Source organism: Solanum tuberosum, unplaced genomic scaffold, assembly GCF_000226075.1.
Source record: "Solanum tuberosum cultivar DM 1-3 516 R44 unplaced genomic scaffold, SolTub_3.0 scf00091, whole genome shotgun sequence".
Taxonomy (NCBI): Eukaryota; Viridiplantae; Streptophyta; class Magnoliopsida; order Solanales; family Solanaceae; genus Solanum; species Solanum tuberosum.
The window spans coordinates 1,073,511-1,086,733 of NW_006239016.1; the positions used below are offsets into that span (position 1 = coordinate 1,073,511).

A 13,223-nucleotide genomic window follows, 5' to 3' on the forward strand; every position below is an offset into this window, starting at 1 on the left:
GTTCATCAAATGTTGGTTAGCATCATCACCTGTTGCATCCTGACTATAAATTACAAGGTGTGCAGGGACTTGTTGACACTTTTTATGATACTTTAGAAATTTTACCGGAAAAAAATCCAACTTGTGAAATGTGTAAGTCTAGCATAAGTAGAAGCAAAAATTTTGTATGAAAAATATATAACTACAGGAAATACTCAAGGAGAAGTTGGTCAAACTTCTAATCCTCAGAGTAAAGCTCGAATTTCAAGTTATATGCGAGGTTTCATTGGTCTTAATTATACTAACCGTGATGATTTTGAAGAATATCTTAATCAATCTTTAGAAACAGTGGAAGACGGAGATGGCAATGAAGAATTATTAGCATGGTGGAGGAGGCGGAGCGTTGCATTTCCAATTTTGAGCAAAATGGTTCGTGATGTTCTAGCTATTCAAGCTTCATCAGTTGCATCAGAGGCTGCTTTAAGTGCGGCAAGGTTTCAACTTGGCGATCATAGACATTCATTGGCGGAAGAAAGTTTGGAAACATCAGTTTTATTTAGAGACTGGGTCAACGTCGAGAGGAGGAATTATAATTTGCCAAAGTTAAGTTCCAAACAAGAAGCTTGGATTAATGCGGTCATTGGATCAAGCAATGATGAATTAGAGTCACAAGAGTTTCTAGAAAGTTTGCCAACACCGGAGGATGTTACCGTCGATATGATGCGACAATTAGAATTGAATTTTAAAGAAGAATACAAATATTAGATTACATCCGAGAACTAATTGAAACAGAACCCTTCCTAGAAGGTGGCTGCGTAAATTAGTTACTCATCTAATATTTGTAACAAATATTAGTTTTACATATGAGAACTTATTGAAATAGAACCTTTCCTAGAAGGTGGATGCGTAGATTAGTTACTCCACTAATAATTGTAAATTGTAACTTCTAAGTTCTAAGTTGCAATTAGATTTTATTGAATAAATTTGAAGGCTTTATTCAAGTCTTTTTTTATATAACTGTTGTCTTGCATTTTAATTTTAATTTTAATTTTAAAATACTAACTCCATTAATATTTGTAAATTGTAACTTCTAATATTTTATTGTTTTTTGTATTAAATCAAAACAAAAGACTACATCACTATTTCAAGTTAAATTCTTTTAAAATATTTAAAATACAAATTTGAAATTTGAAATTTGAGAAGTTCAAATTTGTTAAGAATTTTTTATTAGCTAAAATGTTATTGAAAACTAAATAAACTAAAAATGCTATTCAATAACATATAATTTCAATACAAATAAATAAACATATAAAAAAAATGAAAATCCCACGTCCCATCCCGTCCCGTCCCGCTAAACCTCGTCCCATCCCGTATATATAGTAGGACGGGATGGGACGAATTTTTATCCCCCAATCCCGGTCCCCCCAATCCTGATCCCCACCGAATCCCGGCCAGATCGTCCCCTGTCCCGTCCCGTCCCCATTCCCCGTCCCCATCCCCTTGCCAGCTCTAACCTAGTTGATGCCTAATCGATTCGGTAATCGTTTTTACTCTTTTATGATGGTTGGCGAAAACCCCAATTTTTGGGGTGTGATCATATGATTATGGGTTGAATTAGTTTATGGGTATTGTTAATTACTAGTTTAAATGCTATTTTAAAGTGCGTTTAATCATTAATTGTGGTTTAATCTATGAATTGTAGTTGATAATGCAGTTCTAATTTTGTGTTATTGGCTTGCTCGAAAGAGAGGTTTTAGAACTAAGATTATAGATTAATGATTCGTAGGTATTGTTTTGAGCTGGGTTAAGCGAGAGAGAGTGAATCCTAAACCCAATTCTACCCATCTAGATCGAGAGAGAGTGGATGAATTAAAGTGTGAGTTATTCTTCATTGTTATGCTTGTTGATGTTCGAATGAAATCACCTAATTCGGGATAGTCTTTAGAGAAAGCTATCTCCCTTATAGTCTAGCCTACTCATTGATTTTTAGTTGTTTACTAGTAGTTTCAATTACCCATATATCAAAATTTGCTTATAATCGATCACATCCTGAGAATTCCTCTACTTATTGTTATTTCAAAGTGTTTATGACTGCTTTGTAGTTGGTAATTGAAAACCAAAACCCTCATCTGATATTTGTGTCACCCCTTTAATTTGATTCATGTCTTTTTCGATAATTGCTAATTCTATGGCTGCATAGACCATGTTTGCACTTCCTAATTGAATTTGAACACGTACGGCTCCCTATGGGATTCAACCCAAACTCAATTGTTGGGTTTTATACTGACTAACGATCGTTGGCACCTAGAATTGGATAAGATGTGCTTGAAATGTTAAATCAAAATGGCGCCACTGCCGGGGAAAGGAGTTGTTTAAAACTATTTTGGTGAGGTTGAATTGTGATCTTTTTAGTTATAGTTGAATCTACTTATTTTAGTTTTGGTTTTGTGTTGCTTGTGTTAAACAGAGGAGGAGATGATGTTATCGAAAATAATGGTAGCCAAGTGGGCCACCAAGATGATGTTGGAAACCCCAATGACGTCAATGACCCAAACATCAATGACCCAGTCCAAATGGGTGGTGTTGGGGCCATTCGTTTACCTCTGGCTAAAGGAAACGTTGTTTTTCACATCACAAACACCATGCTTCAGCTCCTACAATTAAAAGGATTAATATTTGGGTGTTGGCTCATGAGGATCCCTGTAAGCATATCAAAAATTTTGTTGATGTCTGTGGACCGTTCTCATTTAAGAACACATCGCAAAAATTGGTCCGTCTGAGGTTGTTCCCATTTTCTCTAATGGGCAAAGCAAATAAGTGGTTGGCTGAGTTGCCAAGAGATTCCATCACTTCTTGGATGGAGCTGATCAGTGTATTCCAAGTGAAATTTTTCCCCGCATCAAAGATGATGACACTTAGGGATAGTATCCAAGGTTTCAATCGCTTGGAGGGTTTAAGAAGTTGGTGCTGCAATGCCAAACTCATGGATTGCCCAACAATTTGATGCATACTTCTATAGGAGCCTCGACTCGGTGAACAAATGAGTTACTGATCAACTTGTTCCCGGTGGTATAATGCAACAACCCTATGAAGTAGCTTCCCAACTCCTTGATTGCATGACCAAGATCAACAGGACATGGTACACTCGTTAGGACCAAGTCTCTCCTCTCAACTTCAGAATGACAAAAGATCATATCGAAAAAGATCAAGAGAAAGACCAAAACATGGCAAAAATGATGACCCAATTGGATATCTTGGCTAAAAATGTCATGGGTGTTGGTACGAAGAGTGTTAATATTGTGGGTATTGGTGGAGTAAACCCCGATGAAGCCCAATTTGAAGCGTTGTACAATGAGGAAGTGAACTTCCTAGAAAATCAAGGAGGAGGTTATCGTGCAAACTACCCAAGATTGGGTGGAAATCAAGGTTGGAATAGAGATAAGGGCTGGAGAGACCGTGACAGAGATTGGTGTGATCGCAACTTCCACTTGGAAGGAAAGAGAGGGGAGAAGGATAGGTATGTTCATCCCCATGAGCGTCAAAATACCAAGGATTCTGAGGGTGGCCGTATGGAAGACATGCTCTCACACATTCTCAACAAGGTTGCAGGGTCCGATAAAGTGTTGAAAGAAATGAAAGAGGATGTCTCGACTCTCAACCAAATGGTGACCTCTCACTCAGTCTCAATTAAGTAGTTGGAGACCCAAATGGATCAAATTTCATCACATTTGAATCCAAGACAACAAGGGGGGTTGCCTAATGATACAATGGCAAACCCCAAAAATGAAGCTTGAATGGGTACTTGCGTCATGCCACGACGTTAACTAAGGCGCTTCTTGGGAGGCAACCCACGTTTTAATGATTTAAGTTTGATTTTGAATAACGGGCGTTGATTGTGCAGGTTGAAAAGTGAAGTGTGTTTGAAAATAGGTGGTTTGGCGAGCAAAGAGTCCAGTCAGCGACTCGTCGAAGAGGTCAGCGAGCCCGATCCGAACCGTTGTTGGACCCATAAAACCTGAAGTGGAAGTCTGTAAAACTTGGTGGGCCAATTTCTTAAACGGTGACTTGGCGAACAGGTCAGCGAACTTGATTTTGTCTGTTATTTGGATCCCCAAATTGATTGGAGGTCCTGTAAAACTAGGTGAATCGCCGAGTGGTTCGGCGTGGTCGACTAACACCACCAAAAGGGCCACAAACCGAAAGGTTTTAAAAGGCCAAACAGTTTTAAATTTCAAAATATTTCATATTCTCTCATTTATAACCCCATACACTCTCACCCGCACTTAGTTTCTTGATTTGGCTAAGTTGAGTTTGTAACTTTCGACGGGAAGCCTGAGCTCACCGAGTTCACTCGGCGACTCGCCGAAAGGTTCTTTTGATCACCCTTTCTGCACCCCTAACCGCTAAAACACACTGTAATATTTGGCGGGCTAGTCTATGCTCGCCGAGTGGTGTCGGGATTCGCCGGAGGGTCATGAGTATTCCCGACATGCCTTATTTCTTTAAATTTTTCAAGCTGGTCCTTTCGACGATCCCGTTATAACTTGCCTAACTAACTTGGCGACTGGTTCGGTGAGTCTTTTTGCAACTTGATTTCTGCAATTTTATTGAATGATTTCTAACAGTTTTCGATGTATTTTGCAGATATTGCTAGACCAAAAGTACCAGGATGAGACATGCCTCCCCGCAAATGGGCAAAATAGATTATCATAAATGAGGATACATTGGCATCCAAAGCAAAGGAAACCAAACTTCCTACCATGGGTGGGAAAGACAAAGGAAAGGTCAAGGCACCCACAGCTGAGTCACCGGAGGTCAGCTCCGACAGTGAGGGAGTCTACGCCACTCACCTTACCACATCTGAAAGCAAGGGGGAACACCAGGATTCTTACATTGTCATCTCTGTGCATGAGGATGACCAGCTGCTATTGGCCCAGAGAGATGAAATGCGCTTCAAGAGAATGCATGATCCGTCTAGGATCCGAGTACCTCAGAACACTCTGTAGTTCCAGATCAGACTGTAGTCACAGCATCACCTGCAGAGGATCCTTTTCCCCTGTCTCTCAACAGACTAAAGGCCGAGGGACTGAGGACTATCATCGAGGAGAAGATATTGTCCATATATGGTGTGGTGAACAGATATCCGGAGATATGGAGCACCCTGAAATCCCACAATTTCCAGCTCTTTACTAAACCTTGGGGCCTTATATTCTTGATTGGGTTCGGGAGTTCTACAGTGCCTATGGAGCTTTGGTGCCACAGGGAAAGAGGAAGGCTACTATCTTCAAGCCAGTAGACTATGTAGTTGTCAAGGGAAGGAAGGTAATGTGTGAGTGATGATATAAACGTTGTTTTGGAATGCACTGACAACATTACAGATGACTATCAGAGTAAGATCAAGACAACGTCTTTAGAGGATATGAAAGGTTGGTTGTCCCCACTTTTATCTAACAATACTCCAAGATGGATCAAGGCCAGAGGGCCAATAGAGAAAAAAGAGCTCAATGTGGAAGCGAGGTATTGATTCTACTTCATCAATAGCACAATTATGCCATCCCAGAACAAGTATGTCCTCCGCCACACAAAGGCGGCTTGTCTTGGATCCATCATTGCAGGGAAACACATCAATCTAGGTGCAATTATCAGACAGGAGATGGCCATGACAGTTAGGGAGCAGCAGAATATGTTCCTTTTCCAGTGTTAATCATTGAGTTGTGCAGATGAGCTCGGGTGCCACGTGATGAGAAGAAGGACGTGGAAGTGATTCCCACCTCTTCATCTGACATCCAGCATATTGAGACCGAGTACTTGAAGGATGAGGTTGAGAAGAAGAGGGCAGCCCTGGTGGATACATCCCCGGCTATTGATATTGAGACACTACCTACAGAGGCAGTATTGCCTACTCCGGCCTCTAGGCCTTCAGGTATTTTTAGATCTGCCGCTTCTATGACTCTGAGTTCGTCTACCACTCTCCTTCCTCCTAGGTCTTCTGCTAGTACTACTGCATCCCGACCTCCACTCACCCAGGCCATGCTACAACGGATGGGGAACCTAGCCCATTCTTCTGACGTGCGTGCCTCCAAGATAGAGGTTACAGATCCTGGGATGTTTGAGAGAGTTCACACCACTGCTTTGACACCTCTTAGAGATGTTATTGATTCCCTCACGGCAAGGATAGAGGTGTGTGAAAGAGGTCAGGGAGTTACTCATAAGGTGACGGTCTTAAAGGCCGCAATTGCAGAGTTGGGAAAAGATGTGGAACTGCTGAATTCCATTGATATGTCGATGATTTTTGGGACCATGGAGATCCTGATGACCTAGACACAGATATTCTAGCCTGTTCTGATGTGCCTCCAGCTCCCACTGGAGATGAGGTTAGAGCTGATGATGTGGCTGTAGAGTCTGAGGCTGAGACTGATGAGGAGCAGCTCGGTTTTCAAGTGGAGACCACCTATGAGGGCCTGATTGAGGTCGAGGATGTTACGACACGAGCCTACACCCCGGACGTAATACGGCGTACAAGAATCCTAAGAGCCTAATATAAGCCTCATAGCATTCATAACATAAGACATAAGAGAAAAGTTATCGAATTTAAAATTCTTTTGATCCATACAATCGAAAACTTCATTTTAAACCAACAGCGGAAGTCTACTTGTCTCACATGACCATCTAATACAACTTGAATTAAGAATAGGGTCACGGTCCTTACAATAGAAAGTCTAAAAAGTGTCAAATACAATGAAAGACATGAAACATCAATAAAGCACTTGTCCTCGGATCCATGAGGACATACCACAAGCTTTGGAGAGAATCGATCCAAGCTTTGAACTAGAAGAAATCAACGCAAATGTCGGAACCTACACTCTATAGAAAAATAGAAGAAATATGGGTAAGCACAATTAATGTACTAAGTATGATAGCCATGCAAAAATGGTCATGCTTAAAAAGGACATTTTGTTAAAAACCATGCTATATGCCAATTCGAGAAAACATCATGAACTTTAGTATAAAAAGCATTAGATACAAGTATAATCACCATATAAGTCATCACAACACCTTAGAATCATCACCTTAAGCAACCCTATGCTATACTTGTGCAATGTAGGAATGGCATCCCATACTACCATTCATAGTAAGTAGGCATTTGGCCATGCGATACCATATCATGCTATGGTATCGTGAGATGGAATTAGGGTTTGGACATGTGATTTTACGTTGATTCCATCTCATGATTCCATAGCATGAGATGTGATTCCATATTCTCCCAAAACCATGATATGGGAATTCCATATCATGATTTGAGATATTTTAGTACAAAAATTGATCCACGAGTTTATATTTTGTTAAAACAACCCCACATTTATATCTACTAACCATTTATTTCATATGTAAATAAAATTTATAATCACATCATTACTTTTTAAAATTTATTATTCTCACCGACATAAAATTTATTATTCTCACCACCACCAACATAAAATTTATTATTCCCACCAACATATAGTCACTTTAACACTCTATTTTGATCATTGTTACTCATTGTTTCATAATGTACTGTATTGTATTGTACTGTATAGTATGGTAGATACAATGCTTGGCTAGAATCTATTATTTGTTGTTGTTTAATAACATTTTTATTGTTTGGTTTGATTGTATCGTACTATATTGTAATTTATAAATTTACTAAAATATCCTTAATTATTCTAGGGTAGGAGGTTTGACTAGAATTAAATAATATAGGGTAACTGGTAAAAAAGTATTATGAAATATTATGCCATGATATAATTGGAATAAAAAATTAAGTAATAATGGGAACACACCAAATCGGTTGTTCCATAAAATAGGGGTTTTCATTGTTACGTAACAACGAAATTTAACAATACAATACAATACATTTTAAGTAACAATCAAAACAAACATTGTAGGTATAGTAACGATACAATACAATACAATGGGTAACAATGATCCAAACAAAGTGTAACTCACACCAACCGATTGTTATTGTAGGTATGGTATCGATACAATACAATACATGGGTAACAATGATCCAAACAAAGTGTAACTCACACCAACCGATTGTTAAAGTGATGAAATACTTATGGTCTATGAGCATGAAAATATAGTTGCGGATGATATTGACCAACAAATGGTTCAATGTAACAATGTTGGTTCGTCTTCTCGGTCACATGATCGAGAAATGCAAGTTCAATGTGAGGAAATTATCCGTACTATGTGGGAGGATTATATTAAAGACTAGTACACTACTAATTTTATGTTTACTAATTTTTTTTTTTAATTAAATTAAAGTTAGATGAAACAATTACTTAAGTGGAGAACAAATATCTTTGTAATAATTTATTATGCGATTTTGTAATTTTTTGTTTATTTGATAAGATTGAATAAACAATTGAGGCTAGTTTAATAGTTTTACAACTTATGGAATTTTTTATGTTTGTGAGAAAATATACAACACAAAAATTTCATATCGCATGTCCAAACAAAACTTCAATTTCATCTCATGATTGCATATCATGATACCATATCACATGACCAAACGGGCCCTAAGTACCACTTTGAAGCCACCATAGATGAACTTACCATTCTTCCTTCTCATCTTTAGACAATAATCATAGATAAGGAACATATACTTTTCATAAGTCATGACAAGGAAAGTAACTCATAATAACATTTCCAAGTAAACCATTCATAATTACATAAAGCCTTTAAATCAACATTCTCATTAGCATCGTTAGGAGCACATTCACTTCATTAGACATTAAGACATTGGAGAATCACACCACAGCCCTCTCAAAACCTACTCGTGCAATGCAGGAATGGCATCCATACTACCACCCACACTTCGTAGAACCTCTTGAGTAACCATAGCACGTATCTCACATGATGGGAATAAGCATTAACCGACATAGACCATGTGAGCTTAACATGGAATTCGGTGTCTATATCACATAGTAAAGGGTTGGTCTACTTGCCTAAACTAGGACCAGTAACATTTTAGCCTAGGTGGATCCACTAGCTATTAACCTATGTGGGCACATAGGTATGGGATAAGAAAGATGTTCATTGAAATCTGACCTAATATAGGGAGAGCTTCCATCTTACCATATCCACTCGATACTAAGATTCCATTCCCATAGAGTAGTTCATTTTCATTAACATTATTATACTTAAGAGGGCTACCACCATTAGGTCTACCAACTATAAGTACATTACACACATTAAAGGGTGCCATGAGCCTACCGATTTAAGGTACATTATTAGGATAGCTCATTGAATCCTCATGAAAGGGTGCCATAATCCTACCAATTCAAGGTTCATCATTATCATTCATGGAAGGGTGTCATTAGCCTACCGACCCGAGGTACATTATTAAAGTAGTTCATAGACTCATCATGCAAGGTCTACCACCATTAGGTATACCGATCCAAAGCCTAGAATACTTTATTAATCATTTATGAATGGGCTACCACCATTAGGTCTACCGATTCAAGACACATTATTCATTACATGAAAGGGCTACCACCATTGGGTCTACTGATTCAATGTTCATTAAGTCAAGATACATTAATTACACAAGAAGAGGATGACTAAACTTACCAATTCAAGGTACATCAATCAACATTACTTTCATTTACACAAGAAGACGATATCCTAAGCCTACCAATTAAACATGTAACATTTCATTGAAGAAACCTTTCACATATATCATCATCATTCATAAGTGCATAATTGATAATAACCTTTTAATAATAACACAACTTCATTATAGACATGATCACATTACTTTCATTGAAATCACAAATCATTTACAAAGCATCATGATTATACATCAATTCTTCATACTTTGCCTTTCAAGGCCATGAATCACAATTCACCAACACACCTACAACACTACAATATAGGCATGAATAATGACATAATTCAATAAACTAAATCAATATAGACTTAATCTCTTCACATACTTCCATAATCAATCAACCCACAACTTCACAATTTAGTATTTTTGGGGAATCATGGGTCATGGGGTAAATTCATCATAATTCAACATTAATTCATCAATTCAATCATAATTCTTCATAAATCAATCATTGAAAACGTTTTGAAGTTGAACCCATGACTTAGATTGAAACCCTAACTTTTGGAGGAAATTGGAAGCTTTGAATTCATGTTTTGAAGGGACTCCTTGGATGAAACTTAACCAAGAATGAAGACTACCATACCTTGATTGAATAAACTCCATGAATTTGAGTGAGAAAGGTGAACTCTTGAACTCCAAACCTTGACTTCTTCTTCTCCAATAGAGGTTTCTAGAGAGAGAATTATTTTGGAGAGGAGGTGGTTTATATTTTGGGTTTTGGGGATTATGAGTTGTAAAGGGTAGTTAATAGTTTGAAAATCCTTAAATAACTCTAAATAATCAAAATAAACTGACCCCTAACTTAACTAACCACCCTAGGAACTTACCACTTAGTCCCGCACTTGGCTGAAAATAGGCAGCTGGCAGGTGCCACCCACACCCCTAGACCTACTGATCGTGGGTGCACTCACGCCCAATCCTACAGTTCCGTGGGTGGTGGCCTGAAGCTCCTAAAAATACCCCTTGACTCATGAAGCCTCCCCAAGAGGCGTGGTGGGACCTACGGCCTGTAGGTCCCATCCGTGGGTCACCAAAATTTGGCAGATTTTGGGTTTTTGGGCAGCATTGGGGGTTAGACTTTAGGGTCTTCCTCAAGGACCCTTGGTTGGTCCTTGAGGGGTCGTACCTTGACGTTTAACCCCTAAACACATCAACCTAAAGTCGGGAAGACATTTTACAACTTAAAACCCACTACAAGAAAATGGATTTGTAACGACCAAATTTCAACGAAAGAATATAATTCTAGTCGTTAAAAGTATATTTATAACGTCAAAAAAAAAGCCAGCCATTAAAATAAAATTTTAATGTAATATTAGTATAGCAACAATATCCGCACCTCAAAAAAATTTATATCCAGACGTTAATAATAAAAAAATTGCACATATTTTTACTTTCACCTTTTAGTTTTTACAAAAGAATTATTAGTCCCCTCTATTACCCCACCCCCTACTGCTGGTCTCCCATTACCCCCACCCCTACGTCGATTCTGTAAGAAAACATAACCAAGAACATCAAATTTTCCGCACACGCAATTCCACTCCCCCACCCCTCCGAAAAGTTGCGTCTAGCAGAACGTGTCTTCCAACTCCTCTGCTAGAAATAGAGATACCTACGGGAGTGAATAACATAAATTCTTAATCAGAGTGACTCCTAATTTCCAATGCATAACTGATTTGTTGGAGAAAAATAAGCAAAACAAACCACAATAATGGTGGTACCGTTCCTAAAATCCAGGTTTGTTTTTAAAAATTAAGCTATAGCTCTCTATTGAAGGTCTTTATAAATGAAATCAATGTCTATTTTTTCTAATTGAAGAAGTCACCTCTTTCTTTTTACTTCAAATTTCACTTGAGTTTTGCTGGTCTTTGCTGAAATTTCACCTGAGTTTTGCTGGTCTTTGCTGCGTGTGATTGTAACTTGACATATTCTTGGACTTTCCTTCCCTTCAAGGTAAGTTTAGGTTGTTTTGACCATGAATTGTTATGTGGATATTCTGATTTTGACCATTTTTGAGTTTATGTTGTATGATTCATAAGTTTTTTCAGTAGGTTATTGGTGCACATGCTCTTAAATTATGCAATATGTTTGTGGGTATTGATGTGTGTACTGTTGGTAGCCTCGATTGACAATCAAAATAAGTCGCAATAATGAAATTATTGAATAAATTTGTTAGTCTCATAATTTCTAGGATAAAATTTCCATTATAAATTTTGATGTAGAGATAAGGTTTTCTTATTCCTGTTTTAACTGACCCCTTTAATTAGGTCAACATGTTCCTTAATGCAGAATTCAGGTAGTTTTACATTGGATCAGGATGATTCAACTCCCTTTAGTATTTTGAAACAAAACATGTTTGTTTTACTAGGATGTTCAACAACATCTACGGTGTTTGATCCAAAACAGTACTTGTGTGATAGCGGTTCGGGTTCAAATGTATGCAGGGGAATGTATTCTTGTAAAGGGGTGACTGGGACTGGGTTAGAACCAAATAATCCAATTTGAACATGCTGTGTCTGTGATCCACCAGTTCATGTTGGTTCAGGTTATGGTTTGAACTTGCCTTTGCTTTAGTGTTCTTCGTATTCATCGATATATAGTTTTGGAGGTGATGAAGGAGATCCTATGAAATGGGAGTTTAGGATTTCTTTGTTATATAATGATTCATATTATGTTGATGAATCTTGCAAGAACTGTGAGGATAGTGGTGGATCTTGTGGTTTTTCTGGTGCAGATGAGTCTTTTGCTTGCATTTGTAGGAATGGTGTCCTAGAAAGGTTTTCAGCCATTTCTTTGTTGAGCAATAAATAACTCATGTTCTAATAGGAGTGATAGCAGCATATTGATGTTGCTATATCAGAACCTCCTTGTTTATATCTTTACTAGTCTATAAAGGTTAACATCATTGTAACCAGATCATTAGCTACAATTCCCCTTCCCTTTCTGGCCAGCATCTTCAATCTCTCTATTTTCCTTCATTTTGTAGCTTATTTAGTGTAGTTGTTGCCTTGCCCTTACAAATAGTTTTAGTTGGTGAATAAGAAACAATTTCTCGGTATTCATAAATCACTCTCCACTAGCATCTCCATTAAATACAATTCTCCTTGATCCAATTGTTGGCTTTGGTTTATTATGTTACTGAAAGCGAGTGCTTCGTTGTTTAAAGTGAGAAGCAAAGCGAAGTGAAGCTGTATTGCTTTTTTAAAGCGAAGCGATGCTATGGTGAAAAAAGCAAGTGCTTCAGTCCAGAAGTGGGGAAGCAATTTCTCACTTTTCTACTTAACTAAGGTTGACAGTAACTAGGGCTTTTTTTTATTTCGTAAAAACATTTCGTGCCTTCCTTCCAAACATTTCCCTCTATTTCACTTCTCATGTTGTGACACTCTTTCAAGTGACTGCAAGTTAAGTTTCTCATCTTTTCTTCTTCTTTTTTTCTCTTCTTATTTTCTCTGTTTCTCTGGCTACAGTTATTTTTTCAACTGCGTCTGCAATTTTCCCTGTTTTGTTTTTTCCTGTGTATAGTGAATCATATTTGATTTTTATGTATCCTCTGAATCCAATACGTATGTGAGGCAACATAATTGGTGCTGTC

At 37.9% G+C, this 13,223-nt stretch overlaps 1 long non-coding RNA gene across 1 annotated transcript in view; it reads left to right on the plus strand.

Annotated features, from left to right (window-relative positions):
• The first annotated feature begins 11,315 nt into the window (after window positions 1-11,315).
• LOC102578311 (uncharacterized) overlaps window positions 11,316-13,223 on the plus strand; it is a 5,387-nt gene continuing 3,479 nt past the window's right edge. The window contains exons 1-2 of the long non-coding RNA XR_367330.2: window positions 11,316-11,368; window positions 11,450-11,584. This is a non-coding gene — a long non-coding RNA (uncharacterized lncRNA). The remainder of the gene's footprint in view (window positions 11,369-11,449; window positions 11,585-13,223) is intronic.